Below are 22,134 nucleotides of genomic sequence, written 5' to 3'. Positions count from 1 at the left end.
AGAAGCTCACTGTTAGATATTGGATACTCCTTATTTTTTCCTGTTCCCAAGTATTCCCAGTAACTTGGACCTGGGAACTATCCAGGGCTTTAAAATAATCTCCATTTATTTTCTGACAGCTGCCAGTCAGTGAGTGTAATTACTAAAGTGAGTTTCATTTGCGGCACATCTGATAATCACGCTGCGTGTGGTACTGGAAAGGCATGCAGAACTTAAGTAAGAAATTTCAACCTGTCTTCTTATTCCCCTGAATTGATTTTAAATAACATCCATATGTTTCTCCAGGGGCGAGAAATCTTAGGATCCTCTTTGATTAGTCTTTTTTGCCTTTCTAAATTCATGTTTCAAAGCCAATTTATTTAAACTTGAAAAAGACAAATTTGGATTAAAATAATGAACCCATATGCTCCAAATGGATTTTGAATCCATCAAGAATAAGACTCTTTAAATCTACACTTGGAAAATACTCTGTCTAGTCTTGTGAAACAAATCATGTTATTTAATGTGTATTTAAGTAATGAAAAATAGGCAGCACGTAGTTTTCATAATCAAAGATCAATCTTTCCACATTTTTGCTCATTTATCAAGAAAAGTTCTATCAAAGTCCTGCATCATACATTTTTACTGAGCCTTTATTTGTTATTAAATTGCATAAGAATAAATTTCATGTTTTTTTGTGGAATTAATTTTCACATTCTCCAAAGACGGAAAAAATTAATGTCAGGAGGGTTCTAGTAGAAGACAAAGGCATTTGAGCTACATCCATTATTATACTGAATTAGACAACTCTAATGTCTTAAAGTACAAGTCTGTTTACTGCTTTCAAATCGTTTAATATTTCAGTGTTTATTTCCAAGTACACAAACGCCTTTCTCATTGATATAATCTCTGTGCAAGCCACCTCATTATGCACAACATTTGAAGTTGGCATTGAACATACTGAAGTTCATTCTTAGGGACTGCTACTGGTGAGTTCTCATTGTTCATTTAACTTAATGATTTGCCCTGTTTTCTATTTAAAAAATTTCTTTCTTCAGATGTCTATCCCATTTGCCTTTCTGAATGAAAAATAGAACAAGACAGTAGCCTACCACAGAGGGCCTCTGAAAGACTCTACCCAGCAGAGTATTTAAAGTGGATGCTGAGACTCATAGCCAAGCTTTGGGCAGAGTGCAGAGAATGTTATGAAAGAAGGGAGAGATAGAAAGACCTGGAAAGGTATGGAGCTCCACAAGGATAACAACAAAACCAAAAATTCTGGGCCCAGGGGTCTTTTCTGAGACTGACACTCTAACCAAGGACCATTCATGGAGATAACCAAGAACTTCTGCACAGATGTAGCCCAGGGCAGCTCAGTCTCCAAATAGGCTCCCTAGTAAGGGGAATAGGGGCTGTCTCTGACATGAACTCAGTGGCTGGCTCTTGGATGACCTCCCTCTGAGGGGGGAGCAGCCTTACCAGTCCACAGAGGAAGACTACGAAAGACAGTCCTGATGAGACCAGATAGTCTAGGGTCAGATGGAAGGGGAGGAAGTCCTTCCCTATCAGTGGACTGGGGAAGGGGCATTGGAGGAGATGAGGGAGGGAGGGAAGGCAGAATTGAGAGAGGAAGAGGGCAGGGGCTCCAACTGGTACAAAGTGAACAAATTTCAATAAATAAAAACTTATATTAAATTTTTTTTAGTTTTTATTATAATATAATTGCATCATTTATCCTTTCCTTTTTTTTTCCAAATTTTTCCTATCCCTGTCCTTTTTTAAAGGTATAGCCTGTTTTTTTTCATTAATTACTGTTAATATATATATATATATATATATATATATGCGTGTGTGTATATACCTATATATTCCTAAATATTTAAATACAACCTGTTCAGTCTCTATAATGTTACTTGTAGTGTATTTTCAGACTGACCATTTGTGATTGGATAACCAATTAATGGGCTATTTCCTGGGGAAGACCATTGTCTTTCAGCATTCCTTAGTTGCTTCTAGTTTTTTTTTTTTTTTTTTTTTTTTTTTTTTTTTTTTTGTAGGTTAAGTATAGTCCTTACAAGGAAACTTCTTTGTGAAAAAGATGGATATCATCAAAGCAATACACAGCCAATTAAAATTCAGAGTTGCAACTCCCATCACAAAGGATATATCTACAAAATACTCCAGCACCTAAGGCTCAGGGACTATTGAGGAAGAGGGGGTGGAAAGACTGTAAGAGCCAGAGCATCAGGGAATTTGCTGTAGATTGTGTCTCAGTTATATCAGAAGCTAAATCAATAAAGTCTCACCATCATAACTGTGTGATATGAGCTTAACAGTGATAACAATAGACACACTTAAGTGGACCAACAAAGCTCAACTCGACTAGAGTCTCACTGAGCATACAATTTTAAGATCAGGTCCCATGCCCAGCAGAATGCCAGCCCACAATGAACTCAGTGGCATTTTTAGATACTCATTATTTCATAATGTTTTGGAAAGTTTCATTTGTTTTTGTTTTTGCTTTTTGCTGTGCAGGTTTTGTGTTTATATTACGTTTTCCTGTTCTGTGTTTTTATGGGGTTTGTCTGTATGCAATGTGTTTGTCCTTTCTTGGGCTCTTTTTCTTCTGTTTGGTTTTGTTGTTTTATTTTGTCCTATGCCGTTTTTTTGTTTATGTTTTTATAATTTTATTATTAATTATTTTTAGTATTAATTTAGATTCCTGTATTCAAATGAGAGAGTGCATGGATTTAGGTGGATGGGGGACATAGTTAAGCAAATGCGCTTGTTGTATGGTTGAGCATCTTTTGGATGTATGCCCAGGAGTGGTACAGCTAGGTCTTGAGGTAGAGCAAATCCCAGTTTTCAAAGATAGTGCCAGACTGATTTCCAAAGTGGTTGTACAAATTTGCACTCTCGTCAGCAATAGAGGAATGTCCTCTTTTTTCAACATCCTTGCCAGTATGAGTTGTCACTTGTAGTATTGTTCTTAATCATTCTGATTGGTGTAAGATGAAATCTCAAGTAGTCTTGACTTGCTTTCCTTGAAGACAAAGTATGTTGAACATTTCCTTAAGTACTTCTCAGCCATTGGCATTTCCTCTTTTGAGAATACTGTATAGAGCTGTACTCGATTTTTAAAATTGGATTGTTTTCTTGATGTCAAATTTTCTGAACTCCTCTTATAATTTAAATATTAACCACTTATTATATGTGTAATTCTGGAAAATACTTTTCCCTTATGTAGGCTGCCACTTTCTCCTAATTATGGTGTCTGTTGTTATGCAGAAGCTTCTTCATGAGGTCCCATTTATTAATTATTCATCTGAGTGCCTATGCCATTGTTCACGAAGTATTTCCTGTGCCACAGAGTTCAAGGATAATCTCTACTTTCTCTTTAGCAGGCTCAGTGCATCTAGTGTTGTGTTGAGATCTTTGATCCATTTGGAGCTGAGTTTAGTGCAAGATGATAAATGTCTTAGTTTGGATTTTAATGCGGTGAAGAAACACCAAGACCATGGTAATCTTATAATGGGAAACATTTAATTGGGGGGGGTAACAGTTTAGTCTATCATCATTTTGGCAGGAATGGCAACATGCAGGCAGACATGGTGCTGGAGTTGTTGAGAGTTCTGCATCTTAATTCATAGGCAGCAGGAAGAGACTGTGTGCCACACTGGGCAGAGCTTGAACATTTTTGTTCAATTCTAAAGTTTTTAATTTCTTTTTTCGTTTCTGTGTTGGCTTTTTTTATCATTCAGTAGTGACTTGTCCAGTTTCCATGAATTTGTAAACATTCTGTTATAGTTGATATCCAACTATTGTCTACAGTTGTTAGACATATTATAGGAAATTATTTCTATTTTCTTGTATGTGTTGAAACTTGCTTTGTGCCTGAGTTTGTGGTCAACTTTAGAGACTGTTTACAAAGTACAGGTAAAGTATATTCTTTTATGTTTTGGTGAAATGTTCTATAAATAACTATTATCTGCATTTTGCTTATTTATTTGAAAATCTGGTTAAGCAATTAATCAGGTTTTATTATTTACTTCCAGCATTTTTCTATTTAGTTTACTGGTAAGAGTGGAGTACTGAAGTCATCTACTTCCGTTGTGTGAGGGTCAATATATGATTTAAACTGTGGTAGCGCTTTTTTTATGAGTCTGGGTGCCCTTGTGTTTAGTACATAGGTGTTAAGAACAGCAATTTTCCTTTGTTATATATTTTTTCTTTGATGAGTATATAGTGTTCATCCCTTCCACTTTTGATTAGTTTTTGGTTTGAAGTATCTTTTGTCAGATATTAAAGTAACTACAATAGAGAGTCCATTTTGTTGGACTATCTTTTTCCATCATTTTACCCTGAGGTGATATCTACTTTTGATGTTAAGCTATGTTTCTTGGATGTAGCACAAATTCAGATCCTGATTTTGAATTCAAACCCTTAGTCTAAATCTTTCTTTTCCTTTTATAATTTTTCTTTCTTTTTTCTCTTACTTTTTTATGTTTTGTTTTTTGAGAATGGAGACCATTGATGTTGAGAATTATCAATGAGCAGTGTTTACTGCTCCCATTTGGCTTGTTTTTTTGTGGAATGGATCCCCCACCCCCTTTTTGATTTCTGGTCTGAGATTATCTGTTGAGGTTTGCTTTGGGTGTGGTTAACCTCTTTTGGTTCAGGTTGAAGTTTCTCTTTAAGTACCTTCTGCAGAGATGAATTTATAGCTAGGTAATACTTAGATTTGATTAGCCAATAAGGTCTTTTTCTCCATTTATTGTGACTGAAAGTTTGCTGGTTATAGTAGTCTGGGCTGGCAGCATCTCTGGATTCTTAAGAGTATGCAGAATATCTGTCTAGGTTCTTCTGGCTTTATAGAGTCTCCACTGAAAAGCTAGGTGTTATTCTAATAAACCTAAATTTATGTGCTATTTGGCCTTTTCCCTTTTACTTTTAATATTCTTTCTGTACATTTAATATTTTGTTAATAATGAGTCATGGGAAATTTCTTATCTAGCCCTGTCTATTTGGTATTTTGTATGCTATTTGAACTTTGATGGGCACCTCCTACTTTAGGCTATAAAATTTTTCTTCTATGATTTTGTTGAAAATACTTTCTATGGCTTTGATTTGGGTTTCTTCTCCTTCCTCTATTCTTATTATTTGTTGTTTTGTTCATAGTGTGGTCTTTCAAAGTGTCTCAGATTTCCTTGATGATTTGCCCCTAAATATTTGTTTTTAATTTACCATTTTCTTTAAGCAAGGTATCTACTTCTATCTTATCTTCAGTGACTGATATTATCTTTCCCATCTCTTCTATTCTATTGAGGAGGCTTGCTTCTGAAGCTCTTGTTCAAGTGCCTTAATTTTTCATTTACAGATTTCCCTCAGTTTGAATTTTTTATTGATTATATTTCTAGTTTCATGTCTTGAACAGTTTTCTTCATTTCATTCCACTGTTTATATTTTCATAAATTTCATTAATGGGCTTATTTATATCCTTTTGATATGAGTTTTTGAATTCATTATCCTCTTCATATGTTCTAGGTTCTTGAACATATTCATAATGGTTTGAAGTCCTTGTCTTCTGCTTCAGCTATGTTTCAATTGTCAGATCCTCTTGTTTTATGTTTGCTGGGATTTAGTGGACACATATATGTCCTGGGTCTTATTGTTATTTGGATCTGTGTTTTGGAAAATTGTAATTCTAGGTGTTGATATCTGCTCTTGTCTTTGTTGTATTGATTTTCTCTTTCTTGGTTTCTTTCACCATTTCTGTATCTTAGAAGCATGTGATGGCTCTGGGTTGTCTTATAGGAAGTGTTTTTGTTTTTTTTGCCTCTCCTTTCTTTCTTTCTTTCTTTCTTTCTTTCTTTCTTTCTTTCTTTCTTTCTTTCTCTCTCTCTCTCTCTCTCTCTCTTTCTTTCTTTCTCTATCATTTTACAGCCTGATCACAGTCTGCTCCCTCCTCTCTTCTCAATTCCTCCCTCATTGCCTCCATCCCCTCCTTTTCTACTCTCCTTTTCAGAGAAGGGGAGGCCTCCAAGGGGTACCTGTTAATTCACAGGCAATCCCCCTAGCCTGCCTTCAGGGTCCTAGCAATGTCTTATGTAACCACCTGCTGCCAATGCCAGATTTGCCAGATGTGTTCTGGAATGAAAAGAAAGGTCCTGCTTGCCACCCCGTCTCTTTCAGTCTCTCTGTCTGACTCTCTCTCATACACTCTGTGTGTGTGTGTGTGTGTGTGTGTGTTTCAACTCTCCTCTGCCCCAATGTTTTCTCTCTTCTGTCCTCTGCCCTTGAGGCTCTGTTCCTGTCTGTCCATCTACCTGTCTACATGTCCAATCATCCTTCTCTACCACTGCTCCTGGAGGAGCTAACTCCTCTACCTCTCTCCTCTCCCAAATAAACTTTCTTTTACTAGATATGTTGCATGGCTTAATCATATACTATAGCAATACTTACCCACCCTGGCACTTCAAGTCTCAGCAGGACTAAGCACATTCTCTCCCACAGAGGTCAGACAAAGCAGCCTAGCTAGGGAAAAGGAAGCCAAAAGCAGTCAACAGAGCCAGAGACAACCTTTATTCCCATTGTTACAGGAACCACATGATAACCAAGTTGCAGATATCTGTAAGGGTTCTAGGTCCAGGCCACGAATGCATTTTGTTGATGGTTTAGTCTCTGTGAGCCCCTATCAGCCCTGGTTAGTTTAATCTGTAGGTCTCTTTGTGGTGTCCTTGACCCTTGTGTCTCCCTCAATCCTTCTTCCCACTCTTCCACAGGCTGGAGCCTATTATTTGGTTGTGGGTCTGTGGGTCTGTTTTCATGAGCTGCTGGATGGAGTCTCTCGGGAGACATATATGCTAGGCTCCTGTCTGCAAGCATAGCAGAGTACCATAAATAGTGTCAGGAGTTGGTTCTCTCCCATGGGATGGGTCTTAAATTGGGCTACTCACTGGTTTGCCATTCCTTCAATCTCTGCTCAATCTTTATTTCTACATTTCTTATAGGCAAGACATCTTTAGGGTAGAAGGTTTTATGGGTGGTTTCGTGTCCCCCTGTCTCCATGGGAAGTCCTATCTGGCTACAGGAGGTGGTGAGTTCAGGCTCCATATCCCTAGCTGCTAGGCGTCTTCGGTAGGTTCACCTTGTAGACTCCTGAGAGCTTCCTATTTCAGAAATCCCCCTCTCTGTGGATTTCTGTTCTCTTATCCCACTCCCTAACCCTCATCCCCTTTACTCTCTCTACCCATCTACCACCCAATTCTTTCCCTCTATCTACTTCAGATGTCTATTTTCCCCTTTTCCTGAGTGTGTGTAAACATGTACATCCACTGTGTGAATCAATCTGGAGTTTTCTCAGAAAATTGGGAATAGATCTACCTCAAGACCCAGCTCTACCACTCCTAGGCGTATACCCAAAAGATGCTACACCATATGACAAGGACACTTGCTCAGCTATGTTCATAGCAGCTTTAAGTCTATAATAGCCAGAAACTGGAAAGAACCCAGATGTCCCTCAACCAAAGAATGGATAAAGAAAATGTGGTGCATTTACACAATGGAGTACCACTGAGCTATTAAAAACATAGACATCATGCAATATGCAGGCAAATGGATAGAGCTAGAAAAAAAATCATCCTGAGTAAAGTAACCCAGATCCAGAAAGGCATGCATGGTATGTACTCACTTATGCATGGAAACTAGCCAGGATTGCCATCTACAATCCACAGACCCAAAGAAGTCAAGGATTTCCCAAAGAAGGATGCTTGAATCTTATTAAGTAATCAAGTGTGGCCTCTGGGTACCCCAGGTAAATCTTGCTTGTAGGTAGTGGGAGCTGGCAAGCAAAAATAGGGATAGGCTTGAAGGATGAGAGCTGCAAAGAGTCCACAGAAAGGGCAAAGCTATTTCTTCCATAAGAATCTGTGGATTCCACAGGGAATGGATGACAAAAGGGGAAAAAAAGTCCCTGCAGATGTTCTGCTACAAGGCTAGAGACACAACTGGGGAACTGGAATTAGAGGATGGGGGGAAAGTGAAAATCACTTAACTGATTCACTGGCCAGTGAGTAAGCATGTTTCCAGGGAGATAATGTCATCAGTGTTGGTTCTGAGCCCGAGGAATATGGTGAGGAAGGAAAGCTCCATTAGAATCAGCATAGTCATTTTGGAATGTGGACTGAGGAGGAGGAAGAGACAAAGCAGGTGGTCTGCTACCAAGCTGGAGATAGGACTGATGTACTGGATTGGGGGATGGGAAGAATGGAGATCATTTACCTGATTCCATGGATCCCATAGTTTCTAGAGAGAGATTGCTTTGGTGTTAGCAGGTGAGAGAAAGGTATGTAATAAGGAAGGAAGGCTGTGGCTAGGATATTAAATACAAGAAATAAATCATGTTTTTTTATGACTTAATACCTACATAATGACTAACCAATTCTCTGTGTCCTAATTAAACTAAGGAAAGTGATGTATTTAATTTTCACTGCCAGATGTATGAGAGATATACAGCTCTGTTGGTCTCATGATATTCAGGATGTGTTCAAGAAACCACTGTACCTTATTATTGAAAGCACCATACTGATGGCTTAGGAGAGGAATTCTGGTGATCATTTCTATCATGTATAATTTCCTATCAGATTCTCAAACTGTCTGTGTCCTCTTTTCTTTCATCTTAAAATAAAAATAGCACTTATCAGAGGGTATAAGACAGCAAATGAGGTGAAAGCCCATAGGAAAATGTTATTAAGTGTATTGGTTTATGTACTTACTGTGTTGCACTTGTAATTATGTAGTCAGATGCTTGTGTGTCTCAATGTGCATGTTGAGGTCATAGGACAAGTTGTAGAAATTGGTTCTGTTTCTACCTTGTGAGTCCTGGCAATCAAACTCAGGTCCTCAGATTTGGTGGTAGGCCTCTATATACATTGACTCATCTCAGCATCCATCCTATGGATTGTTTTAAACAGATATGGGTATACAAGATACTATGTTAGTTTTTGTTTATTTGTTTGTTTCAATTTTTACCTTGCTCAATGAATTATTACCTGTGAAAAGTCCAAAAAGTGTCCTTGCTCTTAGGTCAAGTCATTTACTTGAAAGCTGAGAAGACAAAACTAGAATGTTGATTTAAAACATAATAGCAAAAAGTGTTCTTCAGGAAGAAAGTGATACAGTTAAAGAAGAGATTTGAAAGATGATTTTAGCTGTAACATTTTGGACAGATTGAAGAGAAGGCTGAGACAGGTGGTGAGTAATGGGTTTTTCGAATACCAGATGTGAAATGACAAGGGCAGGAGTAGATATTTAACTGTGTGTATGGGGGGGAGGGAGCACTCGCAATGCATAACTTATTTAGTAAAGGAAACTGTTCAATTTGTCTTTATGGGTAGAATTTCACAATATGTTCTTTTATATACTGCTAATCCTGACTAATAAAGCAGAGAACGACTTGTTTATTATTTTTGTTCATCTGGTAATAAACCTGTTATTTGTAATTTGCTTCATTGCAGCCAATTTCTCAGAGTTCCCTTTCGACTCAAAGTCTTCATTGGTTCACGCCTTAGAAAGTTTTTTTTCAGTACTTCCAATGAGAAAGAAAGAAAGAGAAAAGGTCAATGTTTGTAGAGAGACTCTCATTTGTAAAAGCAGTATTAATAACATTTTTAAAAAGTTACAAAGCATGTTACATTCAAACAAAAAGCTTTTATGGATAGCTGATGCTCCCTGTTTCAGGGATATTCATCTTAGGTGTTTCAGTCTTTGTAACCCCCACTGTCATTTTGGTTTTACTGCTTTTATTGAGTAATTTGTCACTGAAATGTCTTGCTGATGAGATCATTAGGACTGGCATAAAAGACAAGAACTTTTGATGTGAGTATCCACATTTTGGATATAAGCTCTGACCTGGGAGAAAGAATTCTGCTTGTCTTATGTCCAAACACAAATCAGCAGAACCCAAGTCCATCAACAGGGAGAGACTAAATGGAGGAACAATACAGCAAATCACCTGCCTCTCCTAGGTCATGATGACACTGGGAGGATTTATAATTGGCTCCAACTTTACCTCATCTATCATTTTTATTTCATTGTATTTTTTTTCTAGTTTCAGCAGAAATTTATCTACCAAAGCATAGGATAGAAAATTCTTGAATGTCATTAGAGTAGGTTGGTAAGAATGAGGGGAAGAACATTGCAGCCATGCACATGGTTCTTTAGGTACTACAAATTTTTAAGTTTGAATCGTTTTTAAGTTTATGTTTATTTTATGTTTATTTTGGTGTATATGCATGTGTAGTGTGTGAGTGTAGATGCCCATGTAGTCGAGAAGAGGGTGTTGCATTCCCGGGGGCTAGAGTTACTGCTGTTTTTCAGTCTCTGTGACTCGGGTACTGGATTGTGTGCATGAATGTTATGTGCTCTTAACCACTGAACATTTCTTCAGCATCACGTATTTTTCTGTAAACATTTATCAAGTGGTTTCACATAATTTTGAAAGAACAATTCAGAGTATTGCAATTATTAATAACCACTTTGTTTAAATCATTTAAGAGTTTTGTTTGTTTCCTCTTTACTTGCCTCCATTTTTGTGGCTATTTCTTTGAGATCTTTGTTCATGTCCTCTTTATGTGCCTCTAATAACTCGATAACCATAGCTTTGAAATAATTTTTCTGTGTTCCTGATGAATTAAAATATCCAATTTTGGGGGGTTGCTGGTGAAGCCATGATGTCCACATTTTTGTTGGATGTGTTCTTATGCTAACCTCTACCCATCTGCTTATCTGTAAACTTTGCTGCTTGTTCCTGGAGTCTCCATTTAAGACTGGGTCCATCTGACCATCTGACTCCCAGCCCTTCTCTAAGTCTACTGATAAGGGAGGTCCTCCTCCCCTTCCATATGAACCTAGCTTATCAGGTCTCTTCAGGACTGGCTGCAATGTCCTCCTCTGTGGCTTAGCAAGGCTGCTCTGCCCTTGGGGTAGGGGAAGGTTAAAGAGCCAGCCACTGAATTCATGTCAGAAATAATTCCTGTTCCCCTTACTAGGACACCCACTTGGATACTGAGATGCCATGGGCTACATCTGAGCAGGGGTTCTAGGTTATATCAATGCATGGTCCTTGATTGCAAATACAGTCTCACAAAAGACCCCTCTGCCCAGATATATCTGGTCCTTGTGAAGCTCCTGTCCTCTCCAGGTCATACTAACTCCACCTTCTTTCATATGATTCCCTGCACTCTGCCCAACGTTTGGTTATGAGTCCTAGCATCTGCTTTGATACACGGCTAGGTAGAGTCTTTCAGGTGCCCTCTCCGGTAGGCTCCTGTCCTGTTTCTTGTTTTCTCCTACTTCCAATGCCCACCATTCTAAGTGAGGATTGATTGTCTTACCCAAGGTCCTCTTTCTTGTTTACCTTCTTTAGGTGTACAGATTTTAGTATGTTTATCCTATCTTATAGGTCTAGTACCCACTTATAAGTGAGTACATACTGTGTGTGTCTTTCTGCTCATGGGATACCTCACTCAGGATGATCTTTTCTAGATTCCACCATTTGCCTGCAAATTTCATGTTTTCCTTGTTTTTAATTGCTGAGTAGTAATCCACTTTGTAAAATACCACAATTTTTGTGTCTATCCCTTCGTTGTTGGACATCTGAGTTGTTTCCAGATTCTTGCTCTTACGAATCAAGCTGCTATGAACATGGTTGAGCAAATGTTCTTGTTGTGTACTTGAGCATCTTTTGGATATATGCCTAAATTTTTCTTCTTTAGAAGATGAATTTACTATCTATAATTCTATACTTAACAATTAATGGCCATTTATTCTTCAATTTAAGCATAACACATTTAAGGTAATTAACTCAAATATTATAAATAAGTAGTCATATGCCACCTCCTGGTTCTGGAAGAAATATAAGAAGAAAATCAATAGTCACACACACATTGGTATGCTGAAGGTGACTGTCAGTTCCTCAGTTTGATGAAGTTTTCCATCCTAGAACATGTTATGTCATTTTTGTCTTCGGTATGTGTTAACAACACACAGTATAGCAAGAAGGTAAGGATGACAAACAAAAAACATAAGCTGTCTTCTATCTTCATTGTGGTCTGATTTCACTTTGTTGAAAAGTAGCTACTAGATCTAAAAGGTTGCTGGTAGTATGTAATGATCATGCATGTGACCTCAGATTCAAGTGTAGTTCTGGAAAACCTGCAAATTAAATTATCACATTACCTCCAAGACAGGAAAAATTCATGTTCTGCTTTTAACATAGAAATTAATCAGGTAGAGTTTTCTCATAATAGGAAGAAGTATTCTTTTCTAGTTTTAGGATATACGAACTCCTCAGGAAGGTGATTGCCCTTTAAACCTGTGTTCTCTGCTTTCTCTTTAGATGTGTCACAGAGCTGAGCCACTAACAAGGTTCTGGTTGATATAGGAAAAATTCCACGATATTAGCATGTTCTGCCTGTTTGGAGGTTGTAAACTGGCAGAGGAGAAAATTAAATAAAATCTTGGACATGTAGGGTCTCCAGATAAAAGGATGGAACTTTTATTAGAATATAAATTCTAATCAAAGAGTCTCAGGTGGTTTACTGCTAAATGGGTAAAAATTAAAACTTGGTAATCCTCTGTTCAGCAGCCCAAGTATTAGAATTTATGAGCCTGCAAACATAAGTAAAAACATGTTGGGGGCAAGAAATGGGGAGTCATACTTCTCTTCATAGAAAATTAGGTATAGTAGGAAGCTAAAGACTGTGTGGGAGAGATAAGAAATCACAGTCCATAAGTCAAGTAGGCAAGAAATTACTCTTTATAAGAAACAGTAGAAACTGGGTGTGGAGGCACATGCCTTTAATCTCAGCACACTAAAAGGAGAGGAAGGTGGGCCTTCGTGAGTTTGAGGCCAACCTGGTCTACAAAGTGAGTCCAGGACAACCAAGACTCCATGGAGAAACCTTGTCTCAAAAAACAAAACAAACAAACAAAACCACCACCAACAAAAAACAGTGGATTGTAAGAACAGTTTCTAATAATCAGTTGAATTCTTTTGAGGTAATGTTAGGCACAATTTTTTACCTTTTTGGAAAGCATTCAGGGTAAACAGGCCAAAGCCAAAAGCCTTCTATTAGGCTTGGGAAACAGGAAAGGAATTAGAGGAATCTTTCTGGTGATTTTAATTACTACAGAAGAGGAGGAGCAAAAAGTTAAAATGTTTGACACATGAAAAAGAAGCAAGAGTTAGCTAGGAAAAGAAAATCTAAGCAAGTCAATAAATTAATGAGTTGGGTGGAAACTTTTCTATTGAACACTTGAGTGCCAAGTTAACCTTACCACGTAAAAGAATTCCAGTGTTTGAGTAAGTAGAATGTTACTGCCATATATACAAATATTTAAAAACTGCTTGATAGGATAGGTGAATTCTATGACATTTAAAATAATATTTAAAATTCACTTCTAGGAAAAAAAAAACTACAAAATACCGAGAGAGGGAGAATTAGCCTCTTTCATGGACAATACCCCTAATCTGTTGTATAATACAAAACCTGTACAATACAAAACAGTCATCCCTGAAACCATATACACACAAACACAAAAATGGACTAACCAGGCTATACTTATATATATTTGTGCAATATGTATATCAATAATCAAATAAAAAAGGTAATCAATTTGAGGAGTAGAAAACATGAAAGGGTTGCAGAATGGAAACCTGAGAGAGGTTGGAAGGAGAAGAGGGAAGAAGGAAATAATGTAATTATATTTTAAAAATCACTTAGTGAAGCTCCGGCAAATAAAAATGTATATAGCGAATTTAGTACTTTTTCAGTGCAGAATTTGTGATTTGAGAAATATTTTACTCTGTAAGCTTGGTTGACCACTGGTTGATGCACTTGGTGAGTGCATAGGCCATCCTACCAGGGGGCTTTTTGCTGGAGAAAACACACTCTCCTTCACTTCACCTACGGTGAAGGCCTTTAACTCCTCAACCAGTGGTGGGGCTTTGTGAGTTATTCCCCAGTACATGCTGGAATGTTGAATTTTGTTTGTGTTCTGTTCATGTTCTATGTAAGCAACCATAACTGGGGAGACTTCATGGGTAGGACATCATGAGCAATTTAGAAAGCTTGTGGTGTCAGTGAGATTTCAATTAAGGCATAAGGTTATCCTAACTCAGGCCATGAAACCAAACGGTGGATATATCTAGATATGTAAAAGGAAACTATGAGCAACATTTATGTCACAGATGTAATCACAGACACATAATATTATTATAGAAATCTAAATTAGAGAAAATGCCATTTTGGAGTATAATTTGATTAAGAAAGATTCATACAAAGATTCATAAAAACATTTTATTCAAAAGAGGTCCACATGAATATTACATAGGAAAGCTATGTCTGCTAATCAATTGCCATTTCAAATAAGTTGTTAGGGTTGCTAGAATGAAAGATTCATAAAAATAAAGGAGACATAGTTGAAACTTGAAAGGCAGTTTATAAGATGACTGAGATTTTCTTGTAGATATGACATAATGTAAATAGGTATAGTATAAAGAAGTCATAAGATTGAGTAAATGTAAAAGATAATGGGTTTAAACTAGATTGTTTCATAGGCATCTATAAAAATTTCTCATCTTTCCTTTTATACTTATTATTTAGGTGTTGATTCACAGGTATGTTTAAAAAATAAGCTTATTAAATATGAAATGCAATCTGAGAGTCTCCACAAACTCTAAAGTTATAAGGACCCTCAACTCATGAGTAAAATGAAAAAAGATGAATGTAAATACTAATTATTAAATACTAACTATATGTTATTGTATTATTTTATATGTGTGTATTATATATGTGTGGTAAGAGAGGTGCAGCAGCAAAAGCAGCAGGAAATTGTGAGAAGTCTTGGGTTCTGCAGATTCCATTTAATATTGGATGAGTTACAGTGACATGGTGCTGCCCAAACATACTTCTAGTTTACTAGTGTGAGCTGAGTTCTGTGCCCCCAAATCTGGTGGTGAACCTCTCATCTTCAGGATGATGCAGGTAGTTGGAACAGTTGGATGATAATTAGTTGAAGTGAAGTCATGATGATGGGGGCCTCAAGATGGGATTATTTATTTTGTGAAAAGAATTCTTCCCTCTCTTCCTACTGTTCTCTCACCATGTAAGAAACAGAAAGATGTTTTTTACCTGATCTTGACTTAATGTTGGAAGATGGAATCTATCAAGAAAATTGTCCATTTCATTTAGTTTCCCATAGTGAGGGGAACAAGGATTATTTCTAACAGGAACTCAATGGCTGGCTCTTTGACCTCCCCACCCCCCAAGGGAGGAGCAGTCTTGTTAGGCCACAGAGGAGGACTTTGTAGCTAGTCCAGAAGATACCTGATAAAACAGGATCAGATGAATGGGGAGGAGGTCCCCCCCATCAGTGGACTTGGAAAGGGACAGGGTGGAGATGAGTGAGGGAGGGTGGGATTGGGAGGGAATAAGGGAGCAGGATACAGCTGGGATACAGAGTTAATAAAATGTAACTGATAAGAAAAAAAAAAAGAAACAGAGAGATGGATGGTTACATAGAGGGCCCTTCATTACCAGATTTGAACAGTGTAGATATTATTAACTTAGAATTTCAGCCTTTAGAGTTATGAGAAAATAAAATATCTGTTGTTTATGACACCTTGAGCTAATTAATAGATTCACTCCTACTAAGGTGAATTCCTAGATCTTAAAATTTAAAAACCCTTTATTCACCACAACAATTCACTTTGGCTTTACGTTCTCAGAATAGACACTGAGTCCTTCAGAGTATCATAAATAGTCACTAAGGGAATGGCAAACTTCCACTCAGACTTAACTCTCCAGAAATGAGTACATAAATTATTTTAAGAGAAGCATATGTCAGACCAAACAACTTGGTCTGACTGTGCAAGACTGGGGCTGGAAATATTGCTTTTTGGTTAAGATTACCTGTTGCTCTAGCAGACAGGAGGAGTTCAGTTTCCAGCACAGACACGATTCACAGTCATCCATAACAGCAACACAAACGGCCTTGGTACCCTCTTCTGGCTTCTGTGGGCACTGCAAACATGAAGCGCACATGCATACATGCAGACAAACACACATACACGTAAAACAAAAGTTAATAAATATTTAAATATTAAAAAATTAATCTGTTTTAGTAAACACATTTCACTACTTAAAATAATAAAATAATGTATTATTAGTATATCCAAAATACAGACATCAGGATGAGCCATCAATCATATAAATAGCAGTGGGTAAGATGTAGTGTTTGCATCTAAAAAAAACCTGTTAAAGTACATGGGCACAGCATCAATATAAAGGTTTGAGTTGAAGGCTTATGATTTAGGAATTTGAATATTTTTATTTGACAGACTTTGACTGTGCCTAATATGTAACACCCAGTGAACTAAATAAGCTGGAGAACTCAGTCTGAAATTCATTGTAATATTCATTTCTCAACGCCTGTGAAAATGTCGCTGATAACACCAACCATTTTCTGTGAATTCCTTTTATAGTAGGAGAGTGTGAAGAGAAACCAGTATCAAATTAACGCTAAAACATTTCCATAGGCTAGGAGAAAAATTTGCCTACATATCAGGCCTGGAGGAGAAACAGACAGTCCAAGTGAGCATTTGGTGGCTGTAGAATGCTTCTGCATTTCTAAATGTGGTCTGGTGAAGGAGAGGTGAGAACCAGTGAGGATCTGTGATCTCTGAGGAAACCTGTGCTTACCACCATCATCGACTGCAAAGTGGGAAGTTGCTGGAGGTGATACACAACATATGGAAAAGGAATAGATGTGTTGAGGCAGACCAAACTATCTGTCTTTCCTATTTTTCTGCTATTTTCCCACATCTCCCTATTTATAAATATTGTCAGATTTTATTGACTTCTACTCTTTCTGTATTTGATCACACTGACATCTCTAAGTCATTAGTTACTTCTCGTTTGATTTTCAAGCCTAGACTGAAAAGGGAAATGAAACAAATTGGTGCACTAAAATGATAAGAAATGCCGTAAGTAGTAAGATAAGGGTATGGTGGGATTTATCAGGCACTAGAACAAATTAGAGAACAGGACTATGAAAGAACAAAAACTTGCATTAAGATAGCAACTTTTAGAGTATTCCCCACTTTTTCTTCTAACCAGGAGACAACTTCCTGAACAGAACACCAACAGCAGAGGCTCTAAGAGCAACAATCAATAAATGGGACCTCATGAAACTGAAAAGCTTCTGTAAAGCAAAGGACACCATCATCAAAAGAAAACGACTGCATACAGATTGGGAAAGAAGCTTCACCAACTCTTTTTCTGACAGAGGGCTAATATCCAGTATATATAAAGAACTAAAGAAGCTAAAAAGCAGCAAACCAAGAAATCCAATTAAAAAATGGGGAACAGAGCTAAACAGAGAATTCTCTGTAGAGGAATATAGAATGGCAGAGAAACACTTAAAGAAATGCTCAATGTCATTAGCCATCAGGGAAATACAAATCAAAATGACTCTGAGATTTCACCTTACACCCATCAGAATGGACAAGATTAAAAACTCGAGTGACAACACAAGCTGGAGAGGCTGTGGAGAAAGGGGAACCCTCCCCCACTGCTGCTGGGAATGTTAACTTGTACAACCACTCTGGAAATCAATCTGGCACTTTATTAGACAACTAGGAATAGTGTTTCCTCAAGATCCAGCCATACCACTCCTAGGCATATATCCAAAAGGGACTCAAGTACACAATACGGACATTTGCTCAACCTTGTTTGTAGCAGCTTTATTTGTAATAGCCAGAAGCTGGAAATGGCCCAGATGCCCCTCAACTGAAGAATGGATGCAGAAATTGTGGTACATCTACACAATGGAATATTACTCAACAATGAGGAAATCATGAAATTTGCAGGTAAATTGTGGGACCTGGAAAGGATCATCCTGAGTTAGCTGTCCCAGAAGGAGAAAGATACTCATGGTATATACTCACTCATATAGACATGTAATATAGGATAAACCTACTAAAATCTGTACATCTAAAGAAACTAATGAAGAGAGAATACCCTGACTAAAATGCTCAATCCCCATCCCTAAAGGCAAAGAGGAAGGACATCAGAAGAAGAAGAAAACAGGAAACAACCTAGAAACCTGTCACAGAGGGCCTCTGAAAGGCTCTGCCTTGCAGACTATCAAAGCAAATGCTGAGACTTATGGCCAACTGTTGGGCAATGTGCATGGAATCTTATGTAAGAAGTGGGAAATAGTAAGATCTGGAGAAGACAGGAACCCCACAAGGAAAGCAACAGAACCAGAAATTTGAACACTGGGGTCTTCCCAGAGACTCATGCTACAACCAAGTATCATACATGGAGATAACCTAGAACCCCTGCACAGATGTAGTCCATGGCAGTTTAGTGTCCAAGTGGGTTACATAGTAATGGGAAGAGGAACTGCCTCTGACATAATCTGATTGGCCTGCTCTTTGATCACCTCCCCCTGAGGGGGGAGCAGCCTTACCAGGCCACAGAAGATGACAATGCAGCCACTCCAGATGGGGTCTGATAGACTAAGATCAGAAGGAAGAAGAGGAGGACCTCCCTTATCAGTGGACTTGGGGAGGGGCATGCCTGAAGAAGGGGGTGGGAGGGTGGGATCGTGAGGGGAGGAGGGAGGGGCTTATGGGGGGATACAAAGTGAATAAAGTGTAATTAATAAAAAAAGATAGCAACCTTTATCTTTCGCTATGTTTTGCATTGCACATTATAAAGAGCAAACACACTGAATACATTTTTGGGTTTATAAACAAAAAACAGGCTTTCATATATTTTGATTTCTGTTTTTTCTTTGTACATTCACAGAAGCCATGCTAATGAATTTGACTTAGACAGTATCAGGTTCATTGATACTGAATGGTTTGTGAATTTTCTATAAGAACTTACATATGGGAATAGAACGTTAATTTATCCAATGCTCCTGATAGTCTCTAAATCTCTTGACAAGAATTCACTGCATTAGCCAACACTTGTCTTTTTTTAAGTTCAAGATATTTTGCTATTTGACTCCTTTGTTTTTTAATTTAAGGAGCAGCACATTTCACGTAGTCTTTAAGGAAAGCCAGTGTATAGAAAACTGAGATTTGTGCAATGATACACTGATTTTTTTCTAAGTAGCTAGCAAAACTCTTGAAAATATCAAATTTGAAGGCTTTAAAATATAAAGAAGAACTGTTCTCCTTTATGATGGCATCATTTTTTGATATTTGTAGATACTATGTTTTATTTAGCTATTAGGATGTAATGCTTGTTCGTATTTATTGAGATATGAGTCCTTTAAATAGAATAACAGTCTGAAGTATAATTGTTATAAACAATTTTTTATTTAATCAAAATGCTTTTCTGAATATTGCTACTAGAGAAATAAAAGCATGCTATATTTTTATTTTATTCTCAAAGTGGAATCAAATATATTAAAGTTTACATGGTGAGTAACTAGAGATCTGAGGATATACAAAAATACACAATTTTACCTAATTGGTATTTTTGCATGCCCACTAAAAACTATACACAATATAATGTGAAACTTGTATCTATATATTTAATAGCAAATTCTTATGAAAAATATCTTTGTTATTTTGAAAGAAGAAATGAAATCTCTAAAGAGTTGACTAAATTGTGGAGCCACACAGCTAGTGAAATTTGATTCAGCTTGTGTTTCCACAAAATGTCTTTTTAATAGTAATTCCATGTGTACTAGGACTTATTTTATTCTGATGTTCATCTTCCTGAATTAATGCTAGCCAATGGCAAACAGTAAGGTCTCTTTCTGAAGATACCTCTTGGTGAGTTTTTATTTCTCTTAGTTTATACTAATCACCATCAAGAAATGTTTATGAAACAAATTAAAAAACGCCCTGCTTTCCTGTGAACATCAGCACAAATATGGAATTTCTTGGAAGCAGCAAAGAAATTCCTGCCTCATTAAAGAAAACACTTTATCTAGAGTTACTGATAAAGTTACACATAAAACATTTGTGTCTCAATAGTTGTCGTGATTTCAACCTTTGTTCTTCATTATTTCTCCAAATTTGTGACTATACTCATTAATCATTTGGAGTTCCTTTTGTGAAATTTGTTTTGGTGTTAAATATTTGTTTTTCTACAACTTTCTAAAGATGAGCTTAATTATTTCCTGAAATTGATTTGACTAATACAGATAAGCAAAGAGTGCATTTTCCATTATATTGGTTTGACTTAAGATTCAAATTTCCAGGGACTTTAAGTTTATTTGCTCAGTGTTCCAATCATAAATGAAAAATTATTACTATTGAATCTATCTGTAACTTATTTGCCATTGAAACTTTCAGTCAGAAAAATTTCCTGCACAACTCACTCTTTTAAATACCTCATAGAACTTCCTCAAGGATTCAAAATCACAGAGTGGTAGAGATATTTGTGATTAGATTTGTGCTTATTTGTGCTTGACTATTACACTACACACTAAAAAGTGAAGCTCCCATAATCCACTTTTAAATTAAAAATAATCACAATCATTTGACTAGGATGGGTAATCATGTATCAATCCTATCACACATTTATATGGTGCATTAATTTAAGAAGTTACAAATGCCTTTCAACAAATAACCAAATAGTGCCACTGCCTAGATTTCTACTGACCTGAAAAAGATGCATGTGTATTTGTGTGTGTAGTATTTGTCTTTGTTGTATTTTCATGAGTGTTCATATGTACCTATACATATGCATTAGCTAGAATATATGTTCATGTGTGTTTGTCATGCCTATGCCTGAAGATAATGAATGTCCTTCTCTACTGCTCTCCACCTTTTGAGGCAGGGCTTCTCACTGAATTTGGAGATATGTTGGTGTTCATCAAGGTCCAGAGATTTCTTATATATGTCCATTTACCATAAAGCTCTGGGTTTGCAGGTACTCACACAGCCTTGACCAAATTGTTTTATTTTTTTTATAACATGGGTGCTGGGATCTGGGCCTAGGTTTTCATGTTTTTCAACAAGTACCCTTATGCACAGAATCATCTCTCTGGCCTCAGAGATTAACATTTTTATAAATGCCATTTGGTTAAACCCTTGTAATAACTCTGTTGAACAGTAGTCCATCTTAAGTTAAGAATTGGTTTATTGAGGCTCAACAACATACATTTACTTTCTAGGGTTTAATTACATATTCTGAAGAGATAGTCTTAGGCCATGATAAGTTTAAAGGTAGCTCAAAAAAATGTACATGTTTTATATAACAATTATAGTTTTTGAATACTATCTTCAGACTGCCTTGAAATTTTATATTTTTCTGTAATATTAACTGTTTTTGCAATTACTATTATTATAATTTTCTACTTTTGAATATTAAAGAATGTATTATCTCTCTGGATCTGTTGTTATATTCTGTTTCTTTATCCCCTTGAATAGAAATTTGATTAACTTCATAATAAATCTGTTTTTCCCCTAAGCCCCAGCTTCTTCATTTACAACTCTATATTTCCCATTTAATTATTTTTATGCTTTTATCTTTATTTTATTATTATCATTTTTTTTTAGATTCTTGAGTTGAACTTCACCAATTAGAGTCCAACTGCCATCACCAATATGTTTTCTTCGATCCCCATGGTACTTGATCTCTATATATTATTTAATGTTGTTGGACAGAACAGTTCTAAAGTTGTATTTTCTAACAGATTTAACTTTATAGTCCCTATTTTTCTTACATTGCAGGCTATGTGTTGCTTTGATCATTAGTTCATTTTCATCCCATTTTTCAAATTGAAAATCTTTTCCAATTAAACTAATGTTTTAAGCAAGCGAAGGAGATGCCAGGTTTTACATACACGGTTGTTGTATTTTCTATTTTTTTTCTCTTCTTTTCTCTATAAAACTAACACTTATCACAAGCAACATACTCAGTATTTCAGAACTACCATTTCCATGATACATTTTTACAAAAATGTTTTGTTTCCTTTATTGTTTTTGAGCAAGGTCTTTTTATGTAATAGTCTTATTCTGGAACATTCTATCACCTTGCTTCTGCCCCCCATGTGCTGGATCAAGATGAAGGATTTGACAGTTTTACTTAAATGCCATAGATGTGCTTTAGTATTCAGACA

The sequence above is a fragment of the Meriones unguiculatus genome, chromosome 16 (genome assembly GCF_030254825.1).
Source record: "Meriones unguiculatus strain TT.TT164.6M chromosome 16, Bangor_MerUng_6.1, whole genome shotgun sequence".
Classification (NCBI taxonomy): Eukaryota; Metazoa; Chordata; class Mammalia; order Rodentia; family Muridae; genus Meriones; species Meriones unguiculatus.
The sequence above is the reverse complement of the archived record's forward strand: the minus strand, read 5'-3'. Positions refer to the sequence as shown.